The sequence below is a fragment of the Anser cygnoides genome, chromosome 6, assembly GCF_040182565.1.
Source record: "Anser cygnoides isolate HZ-2024a breed goose chromosome 6, Taihu_goose_T2T_genome, whole genome shotgun sequence".
In the NCBI taxonomy this organism is placed as follows: domain Eukaryota; kingdom Metazoa; phylum Chordata; class Aves; order Anseriformes; family Anatidae; genus Anser; species Anser cygnoides.
The window spans coordinates 3176318-3190030 of NC_089878.1; the positions used below are offsets into that span (position 1 = coordinate 3176318).

Consider the following 13713-nt stretch of genomic DNA (forward strand, 5'->3'; position numbering starts at 1 on the left):
CCACGGTGAAAGGGGGAGGAAGTGGGTTAAAAAACAGCCCAGCAGTATGTTTGCAATGCCTAATTCAAAACATCTATTATGTTAGATAACAGTCCCTTACTTGCAGGGGAATTGCATGCCATCTCTTCTCACGGTGATGTCTTGGTGAATTGCGGAATTATTTTTGGCCACTGCCACACAGTGGAAAACAGTCTCATAGTTCAGCTCTTCATAGTCCTCTTGGTGACATGCAATTGTCCTTCGGGTCCTCAGTTTCCCTCCGTGTAGAAGGGATGGAGTAAGTGTGGTAGATGGTGTGTGGACAGTGTTCAGAACAGAAACTGGTGGAAACTTTCCATAGCGTTATGGTGGTTTTACCGTGCTAGGCAGCTGAACACCACAACTGCTCTCTGACTCCCCCTCCTTAGAAGAGGAGGGGAAGAAGTAAAGGAAAGAACAACTCACGGGTTGAGATAAGGATAATTTAATTAAAGGGAAAAAAAAATTATTAAGGAAAGATTATTATTAATTAAACAATTTAACTAAAGGGAAAAAAGGGGAAAGGGGAAAAGGGAGGGGGAAAGGGAAAAAAAAACAACAAAAAAAACAAAACAAGGAAAGGCTATGTGGAAGTGCAGAGGAAAGAAATTACTGTCTACTTCCCACAAATGAGCGATGCTTGACCACGTCCTTGAAGCAGGGCCTCAATGCACGTAGCTGGTGTTCGGGAGGACAGACGTTTTCACGAGAGCCCACCCCTCCCCTCTTCTTCCTTTTCCCACCTTTTATTGCTGAGTGTGACATCATATGGTATGGAATATCCCTTTGGTTGGTTTAGGTCAGCTGCCCTGGGGATGTTTCTTTTTCACCTTTTTGCCCACCCCCTAGGAGGTTTAGAGAGAGTCCTGATACTGTGCCAGCACTGCTCAGCTGCAGACACAACACTGGTGTGATACCACTGCTGTTCTAGCTACAAGTGCAGAGCACAGCACTGTATGGGCTGCTGCAGGGAAAGTTAACATCCCAGCGTGACCCAGTACAAGTGTGAGGTTTTGTTATGGAAAAGCTTAAGCTTCGTGAAGAATTTTAATGAGCATGGTTATACCGTGACACATTATTTGTTATTAGATTGTGACTTTTCCATTTTGCTAGAACACATTACAAAGCTGGTTTAAACATTTCATTTGAAATTGCTGCTGGGATGTAAAGCTTGTAAGTGTGTTGGGGCAAGGGGAAAGACCAAAGTACCAACCTAAGCACATTTATCTGCAAAGGCTACCAAGATGTATTCTCTTAAAATATGTTTTTCTAGCTTTGACTTAGAAAAGTGATTAATGCTTATTATTTAACACAGGAATTCAAGCACTTACAAGCTTTAAAGAGTAATGAGTTCTTTTGGTCTTAATATTTTATCTTGAAAAACGTGAAACACAGATCTGTTATGTGAAGAGTTCACAGAAGACAAGTTCGTAGCTTTGGGATTTCCTTAAAAAAGTTAGCCTTTCTCCAGACAGCTTCATACTGTTGAATGGCATCTCCATGTAGGCTGTGATAGTATCAAAGACGGCTTTATTTTTGCCTTCGTCATGACCTTCAAAGAAAAAAAAAAAAAGAACCAGAATTAACCTTTTCATATGTACATGTTTGAAATTGTAAACATAGAAATCCATGAATGTATGTCTGTAAAAATCTCTTCCCAGCTGGGTTCCCGTAGTCTAACTCATTTCACTGTTGTTTTTCAGTAGTGGAAAACACTCTTGCTATTTATGATGCGTTTTTTGGCTACTTGCAATTGCTTGCTGTTTATCAGCATGCCTAATGTTTTTGGTGGAGAAAATACCCATGCTTTTTTGGCACATTAAATCAAGTTAAGCATAGCTTAATTTACTTTTTTGTTGTTTTTTTTGTTGGAGACATTTCTTTGGTATGCCAACTCTGCAGAGGGATTTTGCAAGCATTTCTTTTGTATTCCCTGCTTACTGTCTACCAAGCTGGAATTTGCCCTGGCATTACTCAGTTAAAAATTTGAAACTTAACAGCAGCTCTTTTGCTCCTCACGTGTATAAACTGAAAGTGAGATGGAGCTTGAAATTCTCGTATTGTTCAGTTTCTAAAGGAAAACAGAGCAAAGATATGTGGGAAAATGGTGCAGTGGTAGGGCTCAATGCATTTAAAAAATTGGTTTAACAAGTTTTCAGGGATAAACTACTTTATCAGTAACATAATCTGTATCCTCAAAATAGTATTTCCAAAATAGCGAGTGCAAACTTCTTTAAAAAAAACTACTTTATCTGGCAAAACGATGGTAGCTGTTCACCTGTCTGAAGTAGGGCAAAGATTCATACAGCAGCTGTTGGCCACTGTAAAATAAATTGCATGACTCTTTTCTAATTGTAGTTTCTTGATGAACAGGACAGCGTCTCTCATCCTTAAGTATATTACGGTGAGCTAAGTCCTGAGTCAAATAAACTGTTTAATCAAAGCCTCCTTAGAGCTGTGTGTTTTTTTAATAGGGCATCTACCCTTGCAAAAATTTATTTGGGAAACTCCTTTATACCTTTTCCTGGTCCATTTCTGTAGTTGGGATGGGAAGTAAGTGCTTATGATTTGGGAAAATATTTGCTAACAACTGTTCCAATGTTAGAAGAAAGCTCTGATCCAAACTTCTGCTCAAGCTGGGCTGAAATACAAGGGCCACTTGTTAAGACTTTAGGACTTAACTTCTTCAAAGTTGATAGTGTCCATGCATGTTTAGGATTTGAACTGCCCAAAAGCAATGCAAGTGTTGCTCTTGTAATATGATACAAAAATCATGATCTTTCTTTTCTCATGTACTACTATAGCATCACTTTTCAGCACTGGCTTTTTTTTTGGGGGGTGGAACTACCTAACATGTAGCTTGTAATGGAAATTCCTATCCTCCCCTTACCACCCCCTTGATGTGATGATTTGTCACCTCCCTCCTCCACCCAAGATGTTTTGAAGAAGCCAGTATTTTAAGGCAAACGGATAACTGCAGTAAATGTCACTATATTGCAGCATATCCTTCCTTTTATGCCAGCCAAGCTGTGCTGGCAGGAAGCAATGTTAAGGTCTTAGGAAGAAAATCCTTGTTGCTGTAGCACATCTAATTTTGTCCCAGGTTTGAAATTGATTCCTATGAAAAGGGATTCTGTGCTGTCAAGTGAGAAGTGGTGGTGAAACGTAGAAATGAGTGCATCTTTCCTACTGCTGTTTTTAAGCATAAGGAAGTGATGGAGCCACTCCTGAACTTGACTGTGAGCATTGGCATGTTTTGTTTATCTTGAACGCTTTCTTCATGCAGCTGACATTTACTGAGCAATTGAACTTCTGGAGACCCGTATTCCCCTGGAGACTTGTTGCTTGAACTCTTACCTGACACTAACATATTGCTCCTCCCTGTGTTTTCTTACTGTTTTACAACAGATTTCCAACTCCTTCCTCTTGTATCACCTCAAAAATATCAGGAAGTTATCTTGTATTTCAACAAGAACTTTTCTTTCTTTTTAGTTCATTTAAGTGGAAGTAACTGAAACAGCTAACAAGGGTCTGTCTCAATGACTTTTTGTTTTTCTTTCAGAATAATATCCTAGTGAGTTGTTCCTGCACAAAAGTCAGTATGAACTTGAATTGTTGCTTATTTGTTCATGTTATTTTGTAGAGAAAATAGCACATTTTTTATTATTACAAAAAAAAAACAAAACACAACAGGAGATTAAATATTGACTGTTTTTTATATCACCCAGGGAGCTCTCAGCATGAATTAGACTCTTATTGTGTCAGCTCTACTCAAACACAGAATAGACCAGGAGCTTCTCCCATAAGACTTCATCATTCTTGTGTCCTCCAGCAAGTGGACTTGCTTTCTTTTACACAGCATATATGAGAATAACATTGCCTGAAAATCCACCCTCAAACTCTTTTTAAAAAGGGGAAAAAGACACCCACCCACCCACCCACCCACCAACCAAGTAACAGCAACAAAAAACATGGAAGGGGAGAGTTGCAATGTTTGCCCTTCTCGTTCTGTATTTGTGAAGCTTGTTTTGGAATCTTTGGTTATTTGAGCAACTGTCCAGCAGGATACACTCCTCTCTTTCCGAGGAAAGGAGCCCACTGTTGTTGGGAAGGGCAGGCAGAGGAAGTGGCTGGGCTGGTAGCCCCCATGCTGTTCTCTGCCATTGGAAGTTCCTTCATCCTCACGCAGTTCCCAGTGGCTGCCGTGAGGGAGTATGGTGTGAGCACCTGTGACAGCCCTGCTCCTCCATGGCCCCTTGGAGGAAGCGATTAACTTGCATCTAGGCTGCGCTGCGTCCAGGTACACAGTGCCTCTTTCTGTCCCTTGTGGCTGCAATCACACAAGCAGCATGCAACTGAAATTGTTGAATGCCAAACATTTTTCCTTTCCCTCTTTCATGTGAAGAAAGCCAATTCATTCATGTGCAGATCTCCACATGGTGGAAGCGTTGTGTGAAGTAAACTGCTGCCTGCAGGTCCACCTAATGGTGAGCTCGGCCTTTAGTTCTGCCAGTATCCATGCGATGTGCCCTGTCCTGGCCTCTCGCTTTCCCTAACTCTAAAATGGGGGCAAACACCAGGACTTTTGGTGTTCGGAAGTGCTTTACTGCATGGCAATGCTGCAGTGTGGTCTCCGCTTCCCTTCTCCCCATCCGTTGTTTATGCTGCGTCTGAGATGAGTATCTTTTGTTTTTCCTGTAGATAATAATAACTGCCTGTCTCAACCAATACAGGGTCAGGTTCTTCTTTCAGGAAGAATGTGGGAAGAAAAAAATGAATGTGGGTTTTGTAAAGTATGCGTTACAGTAGTGGTTTGAGGGCAGGGAAGCGTTGGTCTGCACTCTAGGTGGGAATGTAAAATGGCTGCCGAGCTGTGGTGTTCACAGAGGACATCTCTTTACCTCAGCTGTGTCTTGCTCATGGGCCACCCAGCAAGATCTCGATGTCAGCTTTTTCCTATCATGAAAAGACAGTGATGCTACTTAATGGCAGAAAGCCATTATCGTGTTGCTGATAAGCTGTGCCAAATAACAGAAGTGTAGGAGTTGCCATATGGGTTGATAGGTTTCCATTACTGATCTGATCAGTCTTTGACCTTCTGTCACATTTCTTTTCAAAATAAGTGTTGTTGCTTCCTTATGCCTGTTTGTATTTTTGTGTCTCTGTCAATATGGAAAATAGATCTGCTTGCTCTGATAAAGGTAGCAGCCTGGATTCAGTTTGGGGTCTAGAAGTGAGATGTCTGGTTGGCCAAAGCTGATGAGGCAAATGTTTTCTTTTTGACACAGTGTTTATGGGAATGATAAAATGTCAGTCTATTGCTCTGGATATTATTGGATATTTGTAGGAAAGCAGGTGGGTGGATTTACAGACCAACACCTGTAATGAATTTTCAGTCTGCAGAACTGCCAATGTTAACTGGGCTGTGAGATGGGACAGAGCCCTCTTGCGTTATCCCCCAGCTCTATGCTGAAACATGGCTGCTGCAAGGTAACGGGAAAGCGTGTGCAGAGGGGAAACTCCCCACAGGGGACTCTTGTATTTCTGTATTAATTCCACTGCTGCAGGGGGACACACAGCTCGTTCTTTTTTTCTTTTCCCTCTCAGTCATTTATTCATTCACTCACTAGCTTTAGGTAAATCAATCGTGTAGGTCTGATTTTTGTCAGTACAGGCTATATAATTAGACTCTTTGCTGTTTATATGATTCCTATCTGACATGAGTTTTCGTTATCTCATGGCTTTGCCGTACTGCCTACTTCCGTGGCTATGAAGAAATGTTGGCTCCATTTTGCCCCAACCTGACTGTGTGACATTTTGGAAGCAAGATCAGAATTTCCTGGAGCCTCCTTTATCTCTTGTTGTTCCATCTCATGGAGAGTTCATCTTCTTTTACATTTGTATATACTTTGGCTGTCTTACCCCATGAAATGTGCTGGCATTTAGCTGTAACTCGCAGTTACTCAGATGATTTATTTCCTCCTTGCCTTCAGAGTTTAGTCTTGCTTTAAATGGGACTTACTTGGATGGCAGCCTCTCGCACTGCACCTCCCCTCCAAAGCACAGATTGCCAGACCTTGTACTAACCCAAAATATGATTGTGGAGCAAAGTGGATGGGTTGTCACTTACTTAGTACTACTTTCTGCTTTTTGATACGGTTGTGTTCATTGATCTTGTGTTTTCAGCTGTTTTCTCTGATACCTGCTAGCAAAAACCTCCAAGATATCTTTTGCAGTTCCTCTCACTGCACTGGAGGAAGCCCTGTTCTGAGCTGATAGATGCAATTTTTTTAACTTGCCGACAACGTGTTAGGGAGAAACTTTGGGCTGGCACAGCAAGAATTGTTTGTCACAGCAAGTGTAAATGACAGCAGGAATTTTCTATTGACAAAGTGTCAAAATCAAGGCATTCGTGTTGCTGTCTTCTGCGAGGGACACCCACACAAACAGAAGAATCCTGACTGTGTTGAAATGCAATGACATTGCTGATGATTTTGAGGTGTAGTTTAAGAGCCAGAGTATCTTTTCTTATAACATATTCATGAAGCATAGAAATATTGTGCTTATAGGCTGAGGTTTACCCTGCTGTTTCTTCAAATGCTGCATTTCTTGCTATATATTTGGAAGAGATTGTCTCCTGTTCTCTGAAGAATGCATGAGAGTTAAGTGCTCTATGTGCCCTCATGCTTTTCCCTTCACATTACATTATTTTTGTATTAAATATTTGCATATTTATTTGCAAAAATATGTGCATATTTTTAACATTACATTATTATTTTCATTATTATTTTTTAACTGTCCAAGAGACTTTGCAGATATTTTGCAATGCCAAAGTAAGTAGGCACCAACCATATAAAATCAACAGAAAGTGTTCTTCATCAGTGCAACTTGGAGATGTGTTAATCCTTGTGACTTGTGAAGTCGAGGCCTGTTGTTTTCCAGACTGTCTGTGTAGGTTTCTGTTTTGGTCCTGACTTTAGAAACATGCTTGCCTGAGTTAGGTTTTGTGCTTTGACTGAAAGGTTATCCGATGCAAGGGATGCTCTTGTCGGCTGGGTTGTAACAGATACCACCTGCCTTTGGTAATATGCTGTTACCTGTTCTTGTTTCATTCTGGTGTCATCTGAGACATTGTGATCATGTGCTTGAAACTGGGGGGAAACCAACCTCTTGGGATCCTTCTTTTAGAGATAATAAGGAAAAGGTGTGGGAGACTGCTGTTTTAAGATGCGGATACTGTTGCCTAGATGTTGACTATGCCTTTAAGAAAAAAGCTAAGTATTTCTGGCTGGTGCCTATCTGAAATCGTGTTTATCCTACAGTGTTTATTAAACCTGAGTTAATTTTCCTCCTAGATCTATGTCTCCAGGAGCTGTGCCAGCGGCGCTCTGTGATGACTGGAAGTCTCCATTGGTGCGGGCCGCAGGCCAGTTTCCCCTTGCTGTGTCGTCGGTGGGCCAGGGCTTCACAGGCCAGCAGTGCCCCAGCAATCCTAGAGATATGCTTCTATTTAAAAATAATAATTATTAAGCTTTAGTGACTCTCCCTCTCTCTCCTTCTCCCTCCCGTCTGTTACTCTGAAGGGCTCGTGAAATCAAGTAATAAGCATCACCCTGTCCCATGCTCCCAGCAGTCTGCAAGATGACTGTGGATTGCTCGTTCTTTTCAGTCCTGTGATATTTTTGTCAGGACTGTGCTGGCCGAGGTGAGTGGTGTGACTCAGGCGGCTCTGTCGGCGCTGGCTTTCGCAGGCTGTTCCTCACAGCCACTGCTGCCAGTCTGTGCTTCTTGTCGCCCTGCTGTGGGGACAGGGCCTGCTCCTGGTTCACACCAGGAAGCTTGCTTGGCGTGGGTATTCACAAATCTAGTTTGCAGAGAAACTTCTGTACCTGATGCAGTCCTTGGCGAGTCTGGGAGAAGTTTTGTCTGTTTGAGCTGCCCTCAGACATGGGTTACCAGGATGAGACCCAAGGGGATGTTGGCCTGACGTACCCAGCACCTGTCAGGAGCGGGAAGGTGCTCAGTAAGTGCGTGTGTCTGACAGACATGGAGATGTCTGCACTGATGTAGTTTTTCTGTTGCACGTCTTCAGTATCAGTGTCATTGCTAGGCACAGCCTCTCTGGCTCAGTAATCCCAAGGGGACCTGCGGCCCTGAAAAGCACTGAAATAAAACATGAAAGACTTGAGGACCTGGCAAGTAGGAGAGTTGCTATCAGCCCAATAGTAAATCACTGGTCTGGGCTACGAAGCCATGAGTTGTTGAGTAGAAATGCTATGTTCCTGGAGAGATAAAAGTGAAGGTTTTTCCAATAGATAAGCACAGCTGGGCCAAGACCATTTCTTTGGGATGGGGCAAACATAGGCAATACATGCATCCACGTATGCATATCGACATCTGAATTATATTTCCATAACATCCTGCTTATACTAGCAGTGTTTGTTAACATGTCAGTGCCAGCCCAAGGGATGTGGATTTTGTTCCTTTTTTTTTTTTTTTTTGGCTTCCTAGTATAGACAGAGTTGTACTAGTTGTACCGAATTACACCAGATTTAGTGCTGCTGTATTTTAGTTTGTTCAGTGAACTGCATAGACTAAAATTAAAAATAAAACCCCACAAATAACACAGAAACTTTGAAAACCCAGTCTCCACTAGGAGGTTTTTGTTAGGCAGACACATCAGCAAAACCAAAAGTGGAATGTCATCTTCCTTCTCTCTCAGCTGGCTGGTACGTACATATATAAGAGATTATTGTCTTAAGCATCTTACAAAGTTTTAATGTTCAGCAGAGCATTACTCTGAGAAAATAAGAACCGTCTTTTCTGTAGAAAAAAATCATCTTGTTCTATGACTCTCTTCTCGCTGCCTTACTTACTTGTTTCATATTGTAACAATCTGATTAAATGATCTTACCACCTTAAAAGAATTGCACTAATACATGGCATAATTGTGATTTCTTGAAAATGGGATGGATTCTTTGGGAACCATGCCAGGTCTTGGGCTATAACATCACCTAAGCATAAGGTACTTGCTTCTAGTCAAGGGACATGATTTGCATTAGTCCCAGGCAAGCAGAAACAGCACTTTATCTGTTTTTCATTGACCACATTATGCTTTTCTAAGGAATTACGCTTCGTTTTGGGCTGAATTTTCTATGGAGTGACTTTCTTTTTGCTGGTATGGACGCTGATCCAGATCAGTGGGTAAGCCTGATGTGGCAGGCTTGTCTGTCATTGATACAGGCTGGATGCAAGCTGCTGTTTTGGAAGGAAAAAGCTCAGTGTCTTGTTACGTGTCTCTTGTACCTTCCCAGTTACTTTGTGAAAATGAATAGGAAAATTCATTTTAGGTGGTTGATTTTGTCCAGAATCCATGCCTACATGGAGGAGGAGACATCAGCTGATACTCAGGTTTGTCTCTGACTTGGCTCTTCCTTTCATTGTCTTCCATGCAATATACATGCTAGGTATTTTCCCCTTTGGGATTAAGCTTCAAAGCCTGTTGAAACTGAACTTTAGTGGACTTGTGGCTTTTACTTTCCTGAGATGAAGCACATCATCACGTCACTTGCAGGTACTGCTGCTATGTGGTCTTACAGGCTGCTTGTTTTTTCTTTTATTTGTACCTCTCTTCCCCCAGCCTTTTCCCTTGAACCTTTTTGGTTCTCCCTCAAGAAAACAGAGGGAATTGCTGATGTTGAACAAAACAGGATAATCACAGGAAGAGCAACGTTGTCCCAAAACGCAGACAGCTCTGGGCTAGACCAACAATCATCCTTCAGGCTTTCTTTCCTTGGTGTACTTGAGGAAATCTTTACAAGAAATCTGTATATCGTTTGCATGCATATATGGCAATTATTTATTTTTTAGAGCAATCAAGGTAGCGTTTGTTATGAAAGCAGAGGTCTTAAACCTGCTTTCTCTTGGACCCCAGTCCTTGAACATATTTCAGTTTCCTGGCAGAAGTGTGTTTCCACTTTTGTGAAGCTAAGCTCTGAATGCAAAGTCAAATCACTTCATCTTTGTACTGATTTTCAAAGCATTAGCAGCACTCCAGCGTGGGGCTCAGCAAGCACTCTGTGCTCTTCAGTTGTTCTCAAACACTAATTTTAACTGGCTTCAATCCTTGCGAGAGAGGATTTTCTAAGTTTATTTATGTTTTGCCCTGTATCAGGGCTCTGATGGACAAGCTCTGGCAGATTTGCTTACAGCGCAAGGAATTCCTCGCTCTCTGCTGAATGTTTCCAGGGCTGTTGTAGTCACTCTGAACATTTTTCTGGTGTTTTTTGCCCCAAGATCATTGACAGCAGATGTGGCACATACCTTGTCCTGGCCCCTCTCCTAGCAGAGGGGTGCAGGGTAGGTGGCTGGGGACACCGGAGGCTGTCACAGCTCACTCGCAGCCCAGGCTTGCCAGAGCCCCAGGACAAAGTGTGTTTTTTGAACTGGAAAACAAAATACCAATACACAGTGGTGGTTCAGATCTCCAGAGCAGAGGCAGTGAATAGGCAGTGCCTAAGTTGGAGGTTTTAGTCTTTTTGTTGTTGTTGTTGTTGTTGTTGTTTGTTTGTTTTTTTAATTAATGGAAGTTAAGGTGACTTGACATCCAGAGCAGCCTCAGTAGTGTGTGTGACTGTCACCTGAAGTTTCCCAAATTTGGACAGTGCTCAATGCACTCCCTGGATGGGAGGATGTTGATGGATGAGAAAAACTTTGCAGGGTTTCCTAAAAAGGAGGCTTGTCTAAAAAATCTGGTAAATGTTACATATTTTCAGACAATTTATGTGGCTGCATCAAGTTTAAATGTCAAAAGATTGACAGTGAACTAAAAAAAAAAAAGCCGAAAAAACCAGCAGTAATTCATGCTTTATGAACCAAGCCAGCTACCTCCTGCCTAGTTTAGAAGGAGACTTCCTCTGTAGATAGGGTTTGATGAACAGCATGTCTTTACATGATTCAGAAAAAAGAGCAGTTAGAAGTTCAGTCTGCTCACAGTAAGCAAGGACACTAACAGAAGACTGATGGTGCCCATTAAAAATGAATAATTTCTGCAGGAAAAAGTGGCCTCACCGGAGACTACAGCAAAGAAAAAGAGGTGTGGGAAACAGGGACTGCAAATTCTACACAACTGGGGGAGAGAATGTGTATAACATGGAGCCAGAGCCAGGAAGAAGTACTCTGGAAAGGAAATGCATAATCCTTTATGCAGCAGGTTCTGGAGTAAGTCTGTCTGTTTTCTAGTGGAAACTGAACTGTAACTGAAATGTTTTGTCCATGGCAAGTTTTATTGTGGATACTCATGCAGAAACACAGAAGAAGTGATTCATTGTGGGCACAGACCAAGTGAAGGACGGATAACGATGACAGTAGCATCAACGCTTAGCCCTTGCACAGCATGCAGATGTTGTCAAAAGCGAACATGAGCCCTTCCTCCTGCTCTCGTGAAAGAGGAGGGTTTGGGTGCTGAGGAATTTGTCAGGACACATGGGTTGTTACTGGAATAACCAAGCCAGGACTTGCAGTGGCTAACCTGCTGCTGGAGCGATGGACCTGGTGAAGGCTCTGGTACCACGGGGACATGGACTGCTTGCCCTCGCTTCCTAACCACGCGCCAGCTGGAGAAATCTGGGCTGCGTTTTTCACTCTGGCGTTCTTGTCACCAGTATTGTGTGGGTGAAATCGGGAAACATTGACCTTAGAAACTTATATTGTGCTTTCATTGCATCCTATTGAAGAATGGGTCTCTGATAGTCTCTAAAAGACCTTATGGTTTTGTATTCTGGCTGTGAATTTTTACCACTACTTAGCTCACTTTCTCCTTGAGGGCTTATTAGTAGCTTCTTCATTCAGTGGCATCATTGGCCCTTTTAATCAACTTTCTGGAATTCAACTTACAACATTATGTGTAAGGATGAGAATATTATTACTTCATTCTTTTCACTCTAGTAATTTTTATATTACAGTGAACACTCTGATTAAACATTTAGCTGGAAAAGGCCAAGATGAAAAGAAAATATAATTAAATATAGGAACTAAATATTGAACTCCTGACTTGAGGCTGAACTGATAAATGAAATTAAATTTACACGGGGGATGGGAGGGGGGAAGCGTTGTAAAATTCATCCAGGATTACATTTTAATGCTTTGTTCAACTAGATCTGCAAAGCAAACTGCATGTATCAACTACAGGAACCAATAATTTCTTGAGGTCTTACAGAACCGACTTCCATGTTGCCTTAATTATGGTTCTTCAAAGAGGTTAATTAACCTTTCTTTTCCTGCAAAGGGACATTATCCCTATGTTCGAGAAAGCTACCTGACCGGGCACGGCTGTCAAGGCCCTGCTAAGCAGAACCTGGTGCTTCATTGCTGCAGCCTGGCACACTGCTGTGCACCTGTGGAAAGCAACTGGGCATTAAACATCTGGGGAAATTAAAATAAATGCATATCTCTTGCCTTCTGCCTTGCGCTTTGCATGAATTGCTGCTCCTCTTCTCTAACTACAGCAGACCCTGTGAGGTGTGTGTGGTGTCGGGATTGCAGGCTTCTGTGCTCAGGTTTGGTTTCTGGATTGGTCCCATGGGTGGAAGGGGTGGGGAAGATGATTTTTTCCCCTAGTGGTGCATAAATTATTCTGCCTTCTGTGAGATTGGGGATGTTGGCTGGATGTTTGGTGTGACACAGGACAGCAATGTGCTAGAAACTGAACAATTACTAACCCAGTTCCTTTCCATGGGGCTAATTAACAACTGTGTATTTTTCATATAACAGCTGGGAGTGAGGATGAACAGTCATGGCAGAGAGTAAGCACTAGAAGGATTTTGAAATTCGGCTTTTGGAATCAGTGGTGGCTATGCAGATGTTAATCCCAACGCAGTGATGCCATGCGGACTTGTGATTGCCCTGTTCTCTGTTTACATAAATTCCTTTTTTGGGTGGCGCTGAGAGTAAAGAGGAAAGCACAGACCATTTTTTTCTATCTTCTTGTAATTCCATTTGCTCTGATGCCTGGGAGTTCGTTTACAGATCTTATCACCAATTCTTCCATAAATGCCAATTTACTCAGAAATTTAATAATACTGTCACTCAACAAGAACCACTTGAGAAGTATTTTAAGTGCTTTGCAAATGTTGAAAGCGCAAAACGTGAAAACGCTTGAAAGGAGAATTGGTCCTAAAACAACTTTCTGTGGTGTTGCTCTGTGCTGATTTCTTAGCCTGGGAAGCTGGGATCCACCCTTAGAAAGTGCTTTGAGATTGCTGGGTGGAAAAACATGATTGTCTCCAAGTGCAAAGTGTGGTGGCTGTGAGCCCCTTGGACTAGTTATACAGCAGGTATTCAAACCTAGTCACTAGTGCTGGCCATTAGCTCTGTAACTGGATGAATGAAACCAGTCTTGGGTCATTTTTGACACTGTTGCTTTTTTTTTTTTTCCCTCCCATCATGCAAACAGACTTCTTGTTAGCCTATTTATCTAGAGCATCTTAATTACACCTTGCATGTATAATAGTGTTTGAACAGCAATGTTTGAGAGAAATGATAAGGAGAAATGAATGTGAGAAGTGGTTTTCCAACTGTGAAAATAACATTTCTTATCACCTTCTTTTAAAAGTAGTACAAATTAGAGGCTCTGAAATAAACTTTTGGGCATAGATGTGCAAAGACATCTACTTCATGGCGCTCAGGCGTTACTTG

At 42.0% G+C, this 13713-nt stretch overlaps 1 protein-coding gene across 10 annotated transcripts in view; it reads left to right on the forward strand.

Moving 5' to 3' along the window:
• The window catches only part of ANKRD44 (ankyrin repeat domain 44), a 152284-nt gene that overhangs the window by 44184 nt on the left and 94387 nt on the right, over positions 1 to 13713 (forward strand). The window lies entirely within an intron of this gene.